The sequence below is a fragment of the Mesocricetus auratus genome, unplaced genomic scaffold (assembly GCF_017639785.1).
Source record: "Mesocricetus auratus isolate SY011 unplaced genomic scaffold, BCM_Maur_2.0 Super-Scaffold_100011, whole genome shotgun sequence".
NCBI lineage: Eukaryota > Metazoa > Chordata > Mammalia > Rodentia > Cricetidae > Mesocricetus > Mesocricetus auratus.
In genome coordinates, this window is record NW_024429195.1 from 66,440,354 (window position 1) to 66,456,899 (window position 16,546).

General features: G+C 35.2%; 2 long non-coding RNA genes across 2 annotated transcripts in view; both read right to left on the reverse strand.

The window, feature by feature from the left end:
• LOC121143298 overlaps window positions 1–16,546 on the reverse strand; it is a 475,484-nt gene that overhangs the window by 41,897 nt on the left and 417,041 nt on the right. The window lies entirely within an intron of this gene.
• Window positions 6,065–16,546, reverse strand: part of LOC121143299 — a 35,514-nt gene continuing 25,032 nt past the window's right edge. Inside the window, exons 3-7 of the long non-coding RNA XR_005880507.1 lie at window positions 11,694–11,818; window positions 9,849–9,920; window positions 7,890–8,108; window positions 7,677–7,751; window positions 6,065–6,263 (exon numbers count right to left, since the gene is read on the reverse strand). This is a non-coding gene — a long non-coding RNA (uncharacterized LOC121143299). The remainder of the gene's footprint in view (window positions 6,264–7,676; window positions 7,752–7,889; window positions 8,109–9,848; window positions 9,921–11,693; window positions 11,819–16,546) is intronic.

Below are 16,546 nucleotides of genomic sequence, written 5' to 3' on the forward strand. Positions count from 1 at the left end.
AAGGAGCACCGGGAAGAATAATGGAGCTAAGTTCTGTGTTCCAGAACACAAAAAGTTTAAAGAAAAACCTCATAATAAATGGAAGAAAGAGAATCTTGACTTCAGGAGAAATCTCCACCCAGATATGCTTCCAACTTGTGAAGGGAATTAGAGAAAAACTTAGGCAGTGAAGGAAACCATCAAAACCAGAAAGCTTGCAAAAATATAATTGAACAAGGGGGCCAAGTTACAGCTCCAGCAAGCAAGAGAAGATGGGAGCTTTGACCCCACAGTTCTTTTTTAAACTCAAGGAAAGAAGAAAGGGGTCGTGGAATTTCTCTGAAGCTAAGCAAAGCTTCTAGGCAGGCATGTGTCAGGGGTATCCTTTCATGGAGTACTAGAGCATGTATGAAGCTGTGAAGGTGAAGTATGCTGTTGTTAACAAAGTTAAAAGGGATTGAAGATCTGAAGAGCTCTTTGACATCAGATATGGAGATGCAGAATTCAGAGTTGCTTTTTCATGGTGTCTCTTCACAGCAATTGAACCCTGATTAAGACAGTCTATAATCTGAATTACTCTGTAAATATATCATAACAGAAAAAGAGATTTCTATGAGTTCTGACTATTGGCATCAGGATTAGTGATTACTGTCAAGGGTCTTTTGTCAGGGAAGGTGGAAATACTAGTTCAAAGAAAATTCTACTGTCTTTTCTTCATGTGGGATTTCTCAGTGCTTTTGGAGCACCACCTTCGTGATTATATTCAGTGTAATTACCTCCTATAATATTCTGCTTCTAAATATAGTCATATATTTATCATATCATATATATCATATCATATATGTATTATATGCATATCATATACATATAAATGTAAGCACAAATACATATATGCATATATATGTATATATCCATATCTCTATACATATAGCCATGCTTGCATACATACATACTAAGAAACATATAAATAATTAAGAAGCAGTTCTTTGCAAATAATGTTCTAATATTAATAAAAGACATTTTGTAACTGCTCATTTAAACTGTTACTAGCCATTCATTTTAGGTCTTGTTCATTTTAGCATACCTGCTTATTGGAAGCAGCTTCATGTACATGACAGATATCAGGCTCAGAAATTTAGATTAAGGTGAATCATATTGCATTTTCCTAAATCAGCACACACAATAACTACATAATATTTAAATGCTTTCTTGCTTTCACTGTTTTCATAATATAAAACACTCATAAACTCAGGGTAGTCAAAATGCAAACACAAAATTCTAAGACATGTAAAGAAATATATTAACATTTAAATACGTGAGTTGAGGGAAGAAAGTTTAAAAAAATCAAATGGATGTGCTTAAGTAAGTAGTTTAAAATTGCAAATGTGATCATTTTCTTTTGAAACACTATACTATACTTAATACTCCCTAATAAATTATCTACAGTTTGATATAATAAAGGGTATTGATAGATTTTCAAAATGTTATACTTGAATAAGTTCTCTGACACTCATAAGCAGGTCCTTTATAATGATTTTATCCATGTAGTTGTTTTTAATTTGCTCAATACACTGAACATCAGGAAACTTAAAAATAATGACATGCGATATTAAAATATTTTGCAAATAACTTCAAAATATGAATTATTAATTATGGAAATATTGATCTTTTAAACTGACATGCAAAATAACAAAATAAGATCATTGATGAACATCATTTTTGATTTATGTGTGAATCATATTTATTCATGGTATTCTGAAGATACTTTGTGAAAATGTAACACTTTTCTGAGCTATACTTTTCCTTTATCCCTGAAATCAGGATCCACAAGTTCTATGCAGTGAGTTCTCTCCCTTCTGCTTGAACATTTAGTTTCCAAAATACATAAAGTCTTCCCATGCTGGTTAAAAACATAAATCCTTTTTAAAAGCCTGCTGTCAGGTTTACAACATAAGAATGTTATTGTCAAGGAGCTGGGAGCCATTCCTTGGAAATGCTTGGCAGAGTGTTCAGTGTTTTGATTTCTTCTGCTTATGACAATAAAGACAAAATTTACTCACTGTTTAAATTTTTCCTTATGAAAATTTGCTACATCGTAATTATAACTCTCCTAAGTTTGAGGAAAATAGCATTTTGCAGAATAAAATATCTGGCTTCATGTAAATTCTAATTTTCCAAATTCCAATTGTGCGTTCAGTGTTCTGGAATAATAGATACCATCCTTCTTGGGGACAGTATATAGACCTAAATTTTCTTTGTGGTTTCTCGTTTAGTAATACCTTCAAAGTAACATTCTTATCAATATTCTTTGTCATAAAAATTATGCTTAAAATATTAAATATGCCTGTGTTCCAATTATTAGCTTAACCTTCTGATGAGATTCTCTGTACCAAGTTAGAATAATATTAGTGACTCTCAGAATTTGTAATATACTTTGCATTAGTGTATATCCTTAGCACAAATGAAATTCTTCCTTGCTTCAGGTTTAATTGATTTCATTTAACCAAATTGATCTAAGATTCTCGATGTAATTTTAATAAGATAACAGTATTTCCTATCAAGTTCTAGACAAGAGAGTGAGAGTCTAGCTTGCTCATCAGGAAGCCAGTGGTGACAGAATATAGGCATCTAGCTTGAGGCAGATAAAATTAAATTTACTATGCCTCATAGGGTGGCCTCTAACTCAAGATGATATTTGTACTTTGACCTCATCAGTTCTAAGATTATAGATGTGAACTACCACCACATCAGGTTGTCCTTTGATTCCTTATTCCTTCCTTCTTTCCTCTGTCCTTCTCCTTCCCCCTTCTGCACTCCCTTATGTATAAGGATTTGTCTGAACGTCCATGTGTAAACCATGTACCCAAGTTCAGAAGGTATTTTATGCCCTGAAACTGGAGTTACAGAGGATTTTTAGCTGCCAGGTGGGTATTTGGAAATGTACATAGGTCCTCTGGAAAAGAAACCAGTGCTTTTAACCACTGAGCAATCTCTCCAGCCCATTCTTACTGCAAATAAATATATGAGATCTTTGAATAACTGCCAAAATTGGAAAAGGCCAGTTTAATGAAAACATTGACTATTGTCATTTAATGAGGGTTTTGTTTTGCTAAATTATCACAAAAGTTACTATGGTGACTGTGTCTTTTAAAGCAAACATTCAGTGGTGAGTTGTGAGGATTTAGTTTGACACATTCCCACATGGATTTTGAGGTGTGACATCTCCATTACCAGCTCAATAGCTAAACTCCTGGAGCATTAGCTTTGTGGGCTGAAGGATAACCGAATTTGTGCCTGGTAGATATGGTTGGCATTTACACCTGATTTCCTGGTAACTTTACTTTCCATAGTATTGATATCAGTGACCTAAACTGACAAGTCAGTTGGGAACAGAAACAAGCACTTGTCAAGTTCTTTCCAAAAGTGAATCTAAGACCTAAAATTGCTGCCTAAGAATTGCTCTTGCTCTGCCTGTCCAAAGCCCCCCCTCCACTGAGGGCCACTGCACTGATGCAGCTCTGCCTATTTGAGGACACCCCCACGGAAAGTCACCATAGTATGCTGATAAAGAGATGTTAGAATCATCTAAAAATAAAGAAAATATTTATTTTCACATGTAGTAAAATAGCTTGAACCTCACAGTGAGAGGGAAGTGTAGATATTATTACAGGATAGTTGGTCTTTTACTACTAATATAAGTATCTGATCATTTTCCATATTTGTAAGAACCACTGCAATCATCAAAGTCTATGGTTAATAGATTTCTAACAATAATTAATTAAAAAGAACATGATAGCAACTTGAAAACACACCAAGATATTGATTTTTTTATTCAAATAGTATGTGTAGCAATTTGGAAATATCAAACACAGATAGCATCGATTGGTATGTGCTAATACGAATTGGAGAAAAATAAAAATAAACTCGGTAGACCCAAATCAACATTGACTTAGATGTAGATATTTTTTGATCCCTCCCCTTGGAGCTGGAGAAAGAGCATAGAAGACAGAGTGAAAATATTGTAGAAGTCAGAGAGGATGGGAGACACAAGGAGAACATGACCACTCAATCAAGCAAGCAGGGCCCATAGGGCTTACATAAACTGAAGCTGCAAGCATTGGGATTGCATGGGTCTGCATCAGGTCCTCTGTGTATATATGTTATGGCTTTTAAGCTTGGTGTTCTTGTGGGACTCATTACAGTGGAAGTGGGTATGTCTCTGAATCTTCTACCAGCTCTTGGGATTCCTTTCTTCCTATCGTGTTGCCGTATCGAGCCATAATATGAGGGCTTTTGCCTTGTCTTACTGTATCTTGTTTTGTCTTGCTTGCCTATTTGTTTCATGGAGGCCTGATCTTTTCTGAAGGGAAATGGAGAGAGAGTGGATCTAGGGGAGAGGGGAGTTCTGGGGGGCGGGCAGTGGGAGGAGTGGAGGGAAGGGATATTGTGGTAAAGAAGCATTGTTGGCATTAAGGAGAAGAATCTAATGTCAATTTAAAAAATAGAATAAAATCTGATTTTCATCACTACTATGTGTCCCCCTAATATCAAGTCTCCATCTCCTTTTTGCTTTAAGTTACCTTCCTGCATTTACATTGTCATGAAACTCACCCAGTAACATAGAGGGAGGTCTGATGATCAAAGGGATTAAGACTGGGCTGGTTTAACCCCCAGAAACAGCTGACCAGACAAAGGTTAACTCTTGAATCCCAGGCATCAGCCTGGGAATCCAGCATGGGACTGATCAAGACCCCCCTGAATCTGGGTGACAGTGAGGAGGCCTAGGTAATCTACTGAGCCTTGGGCAGCAGATCAGTACCCATCCCGAGTATACACACGGACTTTGGACTCCCATAGAACAATGTGAGGTGCACTCTCACCCTGAACTCTTGGGGAAGGGTCTAGGCCCTGCCTTATATGAAATGACAGACTATGGACACCCCCATGGAGGGCCTCACCCTCCCTGGGGGAATGAGGGGATAACGGGGGGGGGTTAGGGGGAGGGCACGGGAGGAGGGGAGGGAAAGGGAGAGGGACCTGGAACTGACTTGTGAAGCAACCTTGTTTCTTATCTAAATTTAAACTGGAAAATAAAATAAAAAAATCATAAAAAAGAAGACAATTAACAATTGAAAACAAGCTCAAGTAGCCTGATATTTTTATGGCATTATTTGCTTGTTTTATCTACTTTACATCAATAGTATGAAAATAAAGCCTTTAAAGAAAACAAAAAAAAACCTCACCCCTGAAATTCTGAGTGACCAGTGTAAACTTGAAGCACATCTTATAACCCTGTTTTACTTCCATATGAGTCCCTACTTCCATTTTCTAAAACACAGAGCTCTACCTCAACTTATTTTTAGATCAACTCCATGAACTCACCTTCAATATCTTACCAATTGCTCTGTGCTATGCATAAATATAGTTATTCTGTGAGTGTAATTCTCTGAGCCACATGTCCTTGTCAACACTGGTCTTATATTCTCAATGAAAACACCTTTTGCTTCAATGTTGATTGTCATTCTGTTCTTGGTTTACATCATCAAGAGTTTCCCCTTCATGGAGATCATCTGTTTGGGCTGATTTCTACGGAATACTTGACATTATCTGATATTGTTATAATTAGAGCCTGTTTCAACCAGGCTTTTTTTTAAGGTTTAGGATGGTATGAACTTAGTCTCACTTTTTCACATCAAATCAGGGACACTATAACACAACATTTTATACTGGATAACTGAAATCCCAAACAGGACTGATAGTTCTAGGGTGGGAGGAAATATAAGATCATGGTACAAGCTGATTCATTCTGATGACAACTTTTTTCCTGGTTGATAGATGCCTTCTTTTATACTGTGACCTCAAATCATAGCATTTTTCTCCTGTGTTGTTTCAAGTGCATCTATTCTACTCAAACTGGACCTATATTCTTGGCTTAATTAACTTTTGAAGACCAATTTTTACATATTATCAAACAAACATTAAGTTTATTGTAGGTAGGAACCTTCATTATGTTAATAAAATGTCTAATGTCTAGAACAACATATATGAACATTTAACATTGATAAATGTAACAAAAGTTGCTTTTATTTGGAACCAGTAACATGGTATTGAAGGCACACTGTATTATATCTTTCACTTGTAGATTCCTGTCTCAGCTGTGACAATGGTTCAAACGTGTTTGTGACTCACTTCCATTCAAGTAACTCACATTATATGCTAGTTGTGAAGTAGACAACATGTTCTATGATGATGCTTTGTTGTGTAAGATCTCCTTACATTAAACTCTGGAACAATCAAAAGAGAATAAATACATTTTAAATTAAAAGCAATCCACAGATGCATGGGAATCATTTCTGTCATCTGACTATCATTGCTTCTCTCACAAGTTGCCAATTTTGTGCATGCAAGTTCCCAAAACATTATTACCTTTTGACAACCATTCTGGGATTATCCACTTTGAGTCAAGCAATATTCTTTAATACTAGTTGGAGTATCTGTACACTCTACCTTGCTTAATAACTTACACACATATAGTATTGCAACTATGTTATGCAATTCAAGCATTTATTTAGAATTCTGATGTTATTGTTACTTTTATATTATGATAAATGACACATATGTTAAAAATAGAGATTTTTCAACAAAATTCTGAGTTACTTGTTACACAGGCATACTCAAAAGCACAATCCAAACCTTGTGACCTCAATTCTAATTATTTTCTTTTTGTCTCTTTCTCTGTTTTTCTCTCTTCTCTTAAACACCCACTTGTGTGCATGAGTGTGTGTGTGTGTGTGTGTGTGTGTGTGTGTGAAAGAGAAAGAGAGTGAGGGAGGGAGGGAGGCAGGGAGGGAGGAAAAGAGGGAGAGAGGGAGAGGAAATGTGTATGTCATTTTAAGAAAGAATGGGTGCTACATCAAGCTACAATGCCGATCACACAGAACTCCAAATGTGTTTAAAATCCAGGTGTGATGCTTTAGATGCGTCCCTTTGTGCAGATAAGAAAACCAAATTTACAAGCTTTTAAACTAAACAATGAGCTTTAGTTAACTGCAAATCAAATTGAAACAGAGGTCTCAAATAAGGCTAAATTAAATTTAATTATACTCTGTTCTCCATCAAAAGTGACAGATTTTTCTATTATATTTCATTCACAGTGAATGAAATTTTTAAGTCTCCTATTGTCACATTGTTGCAGTGCTAGGCCCTTCTCTCCATCTAAATTATACCTTTATATTTGTCTGAAGTTAAAGTTTGAATAGCATCTTTGAGGTAATTATGGCACCCCTCAGCAACCTAAAAGATGAATTACAATTCATTTTAGTCTCTTCAGAAATTATTAAACTAAAACTTAACTTTTAAAGGTCTTAAGCTTTATTATCCTTGATCCTTTCTCACATTTTAGTATTCTTTATAAGCCTATACCTGCTAGCTAGAAATGGTTATTTCATCGTATACTCTCTTTTATGTACATGGCAATCCCTGGCTTAAGGGAAATAAAATAATTTGAGCAGTCACCTGCCCAATGCAGCATCATAACAACTGAGATATTTTCTCAGCCTCACAAAATGTAATTCCAAATATATATTTACTGTGCAAGTTTGAGGACAATAAGTTTTCAAATGAAATGGGTTTAGTAGGGAAACAAAAATATATGTGTAATGATATATACACTATCATATATAATATTCTATCCATACCTACTGCAGGTCTTCAAGCATAATGGAAGAAATGTATTTCCTGTTGGCTGAAAGGAAATGAACATATGAAGTGTCCTGTAAGATATGATGAGGAAATGTGGGTATTTTTGGAAGGAAAGCTTCTTTGAATGCAAATAGATATTTAAAGAACAATTAAAAGTTGATGCTTCTAGCAAAGCAGTAGCCTTAGAAGGGCCTCAGATGTAAACCCACATTTCAAGGCCAAGAAGAGCAATTGTATGCCATGAAGAAGAGTTCCTGGGGATCTGAATTTGCTGATAACATTTGTGTCAACTTCTTTGCTCCTTTCTTTTCTTTCCTCAAACTTGGAAATTTCCTATTTCTGAGAGAGTAGGATATTTTCCATGTTCTTAGACTCCCGTTCATATCTTTCTTCTGACTCTCATGTGATATTATTTTTTCTGTGTTTCCCTGAGTAAGCATGAGAAAAAAATGGAAATTTTTATTACTGGCTTGTTCCACCTCAAGACACTCGGTAGACTAAGTTACTTTCAGAGTAGGTTGCATCTTTGTCCTTGCTGTTTTTGCCAATATACATGCATACATACATGCATGCATACATGCATACACACACATATTCTTTGAGAATATGTACACACATGCAACGAAATATGGTCATGTTTACATCCTTTTTCTGCTTTCTTTTTTATTATACATTTTTTATTTAACTTTTTACACGTGTCATTTCAGTTCCCTCTCCCTCGCCTCCTCCTCCACCCCCAATCCTCCCAACCCCTCACTCCCACTCCATACCTTTTCTGCTTTCTAATTCATCCTATGCTCTGCAATATTCCCCTCCCATCTTCATGACGATGGCAAAGACAGATTTATTTATTTTTCCTCTTCCTCCTCTTCCTACTACTCTTCTCCATTTTCTTTAGAATAGTCCACTAATTCCATTTAGTGCAAACTATACTTTGCATCAGTGTGGAGTCACCCATTGGATAATTGGAAGCCTACTTGTGGTCGCACCCTTAAAGAAGAATGTTTCTTTCTTCCTTAGCAGCTACTGGCTAACAGCAATTTCTCAATAAAGAGGGGAACATACAGACATTCCCCAACCTGTGATAGAAGGAGCCCCAACCTGTGATAGAATTTCAGGTGGCTTGAACTTGAATTTTTGGATTCCTTTAACCTTTACTGGGTAAGCTTTGCTCCTGTTATTTAAGTTAGAATTCTCTTTTCTCAAGTCCTTATTTGTCTCCACACTACAAATCCTATGGTCTCTCCTAGCCTTCATTCAAATTAACTACAAACCATTTAACCACTAGCATTTGACCAAAGTTATATTGGTCATCAAAGATACTTTCTTCTCCATCCATTTCTACATTTATTAGAAATTGATCTTTTCTCCATAATGAATCCTGATTACAGTTTTTTGTATCTACTATTCCCAGTACTTCCAATCCAGATCTAACCCCTTAGTTTTTTTCCATTAGAAAATGAACCAGCTCATGAGAAATGATAATAAAATGAAATAAATGAGATGAAAAAACTAACGCATCAAAATAGAACAAAACAAACAGAAGGAAAAGAGCCCAAGAAAAAAACACAGGAAACAGACATGTACACAGAGTTCCACTACTTTTCTATAATCTCCTTTCTATTTTCTGCTTGTTTAGTTTAGTCAGCTGTCCAGTATCTCCATGATGCCCATAAAATCCAAGCACTTTGCTTCTACTTTTTTTCTTTAATTAGGACCCTTTGTCCTATCACCATTCCTTTTACTCACCATTCTAACTCAATGGTCTCTCCCATATCAGCACAATGCTTAGACTATAGCTTGGATATAAATGTCAAAAGTTTGGTACAGTTGGGAGATGGTAGAGTCTTCAAATGGCAGAACTTCGTTGGAGAGAGTTAGGCATAAAGAGTATGCTCTAAGACAAAATACTGAAGTTCCAGTCCCTCTCTGGTGTTTTGTTTCCTACCTGCCAAGAGGTGAACAGCTTCCTTCATATCCACTTTTTTCCTCTAAAAATCAACATATTTTTCTTTTCAAGTTATCAGAAGTACTTGGCTATAGTAGCAGAAACCTAGCCATCACAGACCAATCAAGGATTCTCTGAATGAATCTCATTTAGGAGTTTGAATATACTGTTTTCTTTTTTTTCAGATCTAGGGTACCAATGGGATCTTGATTTTACATACCCTATTTTATTCTGATTTTCTTCATGACTATTATCTTCACTTGATGAAATTATCTTATTATTCTTCATATAGCTAGAATGTAAAGCACAAGAACAATCATATTTGTTTTGTTGTTAGTGTTCTGCCTTGCACAGAATCATTGCTCCAAAAATTATTAAATCAGTCATAATCTAAGTGTCATAAAATGCAATCTTATGGAAAGATTGCTTGGCACTTCAATGGGCAGAGGAAATGAAAAATAAACATGAACATAAAATAGATGTTGGTATACAGTTGATATTTTAGTGCAATTGGATTCTAATAAAGCTCTCAAAATTTAACATCTCTTTCTTGGAAACATATTTAATTGACTCATTTTATTTCCTTTAGAAAATCTATTATTCTTTTAATAATGGATGAGTTACTCTGAAAAATAAAGAAGATTCATGGTGTTAACGTGTATGAGACATAATAGGTAGCATCTGTAATGCCCATTACTCCTAATACCTGCCTCCTCATGTTATTCCAACTTCCTGACATATGTGTGATGTAAGTATCTGAGAACAAGTTGAATCCCTTGATGACAAGTCTCATGGATTTAAATTGAGCCTCTATGCTGTTAAGTTTATCAAACAGGCAGTGATTTCTTTGTACTATAAGTACTTGCCACCTAAGTCTTTGGGAGTTACTTCAATCTTTCACTCAAACACTAAAATAGTAATAGTAAACTGGGTGTAAACTGTGGGGAAGGAATCTATACTTGAAATACCACATGTTGTTACTAAGACTCAAAGAGAGTGGAAGGGAGTCAAGAGAGGTGTTGAAATTCATACCAAAGACTGCGTCATGGATGGCAGCGGTGAAAAAGTTTGACTGACTAACTCTGTATACTTCCCTGCATCTGCCATCAATGAAATGAGTAAAATTATGTTTGGCATTTTCAATCTGCTCCACGTGTTCATACATAGATTTTTAAAACCACCAAGAGCTCAGAAATCATTCTTTCAGTTTATAGACTCCGCCCACATATCAATTGGAGTGCTACTCATATTAACTCACAGACTGAGACAGCATGCACAGGGCATGAGGGGGTCTGCACCAGATGGGGTCCTAGAACTGAACGAGAAGTGTATACTACACATACCTCCATCCCTATCCAAACGCTTCCTCCAATTGATAATCGCTTCCAAATGAATTTAGTTTTCTTCAAGAGAGTCTCACTAGAGAGACAATCTACCCTAATGGGTAGACTACATGGCCAGCAGTAATTGGCCAACAGAAGTATGTTTGGTGGTTCCCTGTCTCAAATTTTATGTCTGTGTTTTTGTATTTTCTTTTAAATTCTCTTTATTATTTCTATGATATATTATACTTACATATGCTTTCTTTTTACCCTAGAGGTATTTTGTGTATATATTATGCCTTCTAGTTAAGTGTTTTTATGACATTCCTGAGTGTGTGAATGAGTGGCTTGATGCATCTATATCTGTTTCTTGTGCCTTTTCTCATGCCCTTTACCTTCTGTTTGTTTTTTCCTATTCTGATGTATACATTTTTGTTTTATTTTATTGTCATACCTTAGAAGCCAGATTTATTTTTCATTAGAGACAAAGGAGGGTGGATCCAGATTGAAGGGGAGGTGGGGAAGAACTACGAGGAACAGAGGGAAGGAGAGGAAGGTGTTGCCAGAATATATTATGTGAGACAATAATTTTCAATAAAAGGAAAAATAAGTTAAGAGAGATAAACAATGCAATTATATTTATATTCAGAGAATATTCTTTATAAATTAATGTTGCTTTTGAATACTTGGGTGGTTCTCTTTAAAAAAATATTTTCCAGGTATGGGATAGGGAAATTCCTCACCTAATATACAGAAGACCTTGTGTTCAGGACCTGGTACTAATGCTACCACCTTCACCATCACCACCACAACTACAACATACAGGTAGACACAAGTCGTCTGTGAATGCAACCAGTCAATATAACCACTGCAATAGTGAAAAATAGAAAATTAGTAAAATATATTCAACATCATGAGGAAAATGTTATCACTGCTTTGGTATAGTTAATTTCAATTAATTATATGTGTATCAGGTTCCTTCTTATCATGGTAAGGTGGGGACAGGTTAAAAGGTTTTCTGTTTCTTATCCTTACCTGTGTATTTCAGGACCTTTAGTCTCCAAAGTGCATTTTCAGTTTGTTTCTTTTTCTGTGAAATATCTAATATGAATTCATGAATTCAAAAACATTTGTACTGCTTTAGTTGAAATATTCAAACCTCTAAGATTGGAGACATTTCTGTAGTACTGTGCAGTTCTATACTATTCTTCCTCTCCAAGTTTAGGTCATATTCGTCTGAGACTGCCTTTGCCAAAGCTTTTGATACTCCCATAAATGTGCTAAATGTGTTAAATGTGGCTTCTCTGCCCCTGACACCCGCCCCCCAGGCTCAGTTCCCTCCCACAGCTGAGACAGCATCTAGCTCATAATTCTAGTGGCACTTAGTAGTGTGTGTGGAGAATGTCATGTGGGCACCACCAGTTTGACTTCACCTTCCTACACATCAAGGGTACTTCAGTGAGACAGAAGACCTCTATTGCTTAAAAACAGAATCCCTCATGTAAGTTCCAGGAGGGTATTGTTGACATTCCAGGTGATGTAGACTTTCACATGTCATGTTTCATATATTCAGAATGGTAACACACGCACACACACACACACACACACACACACACACAGAGTAGATTTTCTTTTTTATAGTATTTTGAAATTATAGCATTACCCTCATTTTCTCCGACTCGAAATCCTCATTATTACTCTTTGTTCTCTCAAATTCCCATGCCCTTTTATAATTGTTGTTTTACACACACACACACACACACACACACACACACACACACACACACTCCTGAATATAGAACTACAACTGCCTCGTTTTTTATAATATTGCCTCCATGTATATGGTCTGAAGACAGACCTTTATGACACACTTACAAATTTAATTCCTTGTTAAATATAGTTACAATCATAGTGCATCATCTTGAATCACATTACCTAATATAACTCTTCCTTTGTGACTCTATACTTGAATCCAATGCCCATAAGGTTATTGAAGAGATTCGGTGTATTGTATATCAAAGACTAGTTCTCTTGGTGTATAAACAATTTTAACTTTTAAGTGTGTGTGAGGGGTGACACTATAACAAATATTATGGGTTTACTCTTTCTTGGTGGAATGAAGTCACCAAGCAATACAGTTAGAAATATAAGGCATGACCTTTTTCTGTTTTGATATTAGAGCATGCAGCTAACTCTAACATAAGACAAGATTTTGAAGTGTGATTGTTTAATATTCCTAAATGCCATTCTCATCATGCTTTTGTTTCAGGAAATCATGTCCATGACCTCCTCCTACAGCTTGTTCAATCCAACAGATATTTCTTGAATCTCTCTTCATCAAACACCATCTTAGACAATAGCATAAATGGATGAATGAGGTCTATTTCCTACTTTGAGTCACTTTGCTCCAGTTTCTTTTAGAAACTGCATAACCAGATCCATCACTTCTGCCTATTGACTGGTACAGAAAAAGAAAAATAAATTTAACAAAAATGCAGGATCACACTAAAGAGAATCAATTAAATGCTCCTTGGTAAAAGCCATGTGAATAGAAACAATGATAAATTAAAAAAATAAACAGTGACTTTAAATTTAGTCTGTGTGCAGAACTAGGAGTGAAAAGGGTTAATATGGAAATGACTTTTATCATCCATTTCATAATTGAGTCTAAAATGCACACAAAAATGACTTCTTTGAGGATATGCATATTTAAATAGTGAACTCCCTTCAATGAAGAAAACCGTTGGAACACAGAAGAATTTTCAGAGCTTTTAACTGCGCAAAGGAGATACTTGTGGTTTGTTTAGAGGCTCAGGAAACCAAAAGAAGCTTCACCTTTACAGGAATGTCTGCACTACAACACAGTGACCACCATATTATTACCAAAGTCTTCTCTATGTGATTGGAGGAGGAAGAAAGTACATTGAACAAATGTCATTTACAATAAAGACATTTACAATAAAGAATCCTAAAACATTTCTGTTTAGTTCTCAACAGTAACATAAAACATCATCCAAGAAGCAAGGCATAGTTGTATTTGTCAACCTAATACTTACATATTCAGCATAGCTTGGAAAAATAATTCTTGTGAAGATCAGCAAAATCAAATTTAACAAACCTAGCCTGTGAACTGAATAACTCCTCAGGGAATCATATTCCAAAAGCTAGCAAATGTTATCAGGGATTATCAAAGCCATTGTCAAGAAAATGTGAACTTGAGGCTTCCAATGTCTGGAGGGATCATGAAATACATGCAGATTTGGAAAGAAAAGATAATTAACTTGATGCTCTTCATCTGCAAACTGATATTCCATATAAATTAATTAGCATTTGAATATTAAAATCTATAGAAGTTGGAAAGAAAATGTTACAAAGTTATAAGGTCATAAATAACAATTTTGATAGAGTTGTCTTTTTCTCTTGGTGAGGCACAGAGATATTTTACCATAGATACAGCAAACTGCATGACTTTGGAAATCAATGTTTCCTAAAACATAAATTTATTTATAGGGTTGAGCTTTACAAATGTAACGATATTTTAATCCTATATTTGTGTTTGCTATTGGAATCAAATACTTCAGTTATGCTAATATGAACCTGTAGCTATATATTTAATACATTGGGATAATATAAAAAGTATCAAAATATCTTTGTGGACAAAACATGTGATTCTAAATTATGCTAAAATTAAAGAGGAATTTGATAACTTTGAGTTCAAGTGTGTTCATGTTCTAAACTTACTGACCATATTTCAAATGAATACACAGAAATTTATTGTTATAGCATATCCCATGGGTTATGTGTGAGACAAAATGAAGTAAAGAGTATTACAAGATATACCCCCCAATAATTAAGTTTCTGTTTAGAAATGACAAGGGGAAACACAAGAAGTTGAACATTCATATGGGAATGGCAAGGGGCAAGTTTTAAATTGTTTGACTATCAGGACAGATTGGAACAGACATCAAGAGCATCACGGGAAGCTCCATGGGAAGCCTACTGAAAAATATTGTTCTTGTGTTAAAATGAAGCATTTGGTTTATATAAATAACTTGTAGGAAAACAAAATATAAAAAATCAAAATGAAACTCAAGACCACGCTTTATTGTAATAAAGACGAAATAACGCTGCTTTTTCCAACAGGAAGTTCTCCAGTGACCATACCCCCTCTGGCCTCTGTTGCATTGTGTCCCTTGCAGATTTAAGGAAAAGAGGACCATGATCCTCTAAGGCCTTGGCAGTGAACACATTAGAATGAGAACTCACCAGGGAGAGGTGGAGTTGGCAGATTTTATTTATATTCTAGAAGTTGACATTTTGTAAGTACTCATTAAATGAATGAAAAAACACTAAAATTGTGACTATTACCTGTTAGTAAGTGGTTGTTTCCATCTATCATCATTGTGAGCCCTGAAATTCAGCACTACCTCTTAATTAAATGCTATAAACACTTTGATATACTGAGAAATATTTAATGTCTTGGAGTGAACAGACAACAGGAAAAATTAATGAAGAGCACTACAATCTATAAGAAAAGTGCAAAATGTCTTGACATTTGAAATAAAAAATGAAGTAAACAAGCTATCAAACATTTACAGAAAGTCAAGTAGGATTTGACCTTTTCAATTTCATCCGTCCTTTAACTCAAAGCCATTATTAGCTCTTACATTACAATATTTTTGTAAATAAAGTTTAGTTCAACTAGTTCAATTCAAATTTGTCTTTGGGAGCAAACACAATGTTCCCTGTGTACAATGTCTAATTATATGATATGAAATGATAGGGAAGCTGATGATGACAATGTGTCATTTGTTATTCTCATCAGGAAAGACAGACATAAAGCACTGCACTTTCATCTTTATTTTGTGTGAAAACCCTACAGTGAGAAATCCTGAACAACAAAGATATTCACTTCTGTCATATGCAGGGAAAAGCAAAGGATTATTTTATAACAATAGTTCTTCAGGTGGGTAGCTATGATATTTTTGGAAATTTGACCTTTAACATATGACTATATATTCCTAATATTCTTTTTCTAATTTCTTCCTAATTTGTATACCAACTGGGCAAAGATATTTCCATTCCATTATAAATAATTTAGCTTCCCTTATTGCATGTTTGCAGGATCATCAGCAAGATTGGACACAAAATTTGGTCAAGATGAATTAGACTCTAAGATAATACGTGTGCCTGAACTTTCAGATTCATCAATGGTCCAATAACACATAAGTAATGTGTCCAATCTTGCTATGTTAGAAATATATGGAGATTATAAAGCTGGATTTTCATACTAATTGTGGCATTCTAAAACATTCAGCAAAATATTTGTTTTGGAAGAGGCAGAGATGATATTTTGACCATATTAAAAAGAGAATATTTCAGACACAGAGAAATTTTTAAGCTAAAACAAATGACTTATCCTTAGGAAAGATCTAGTAAAATATTTTGATTCCTTTGTGAATTCTCACAAACTGATATTATAGTAGAATTTGTGTGAGTGTGTGTGTGTGTGTCTGTGTGTCTGTGTGCCTGCGCGCACGCATGCCTAACCAATGAGCTTCTTTTGACTTTCTAGTCATCTGCCAACTGACTTCCT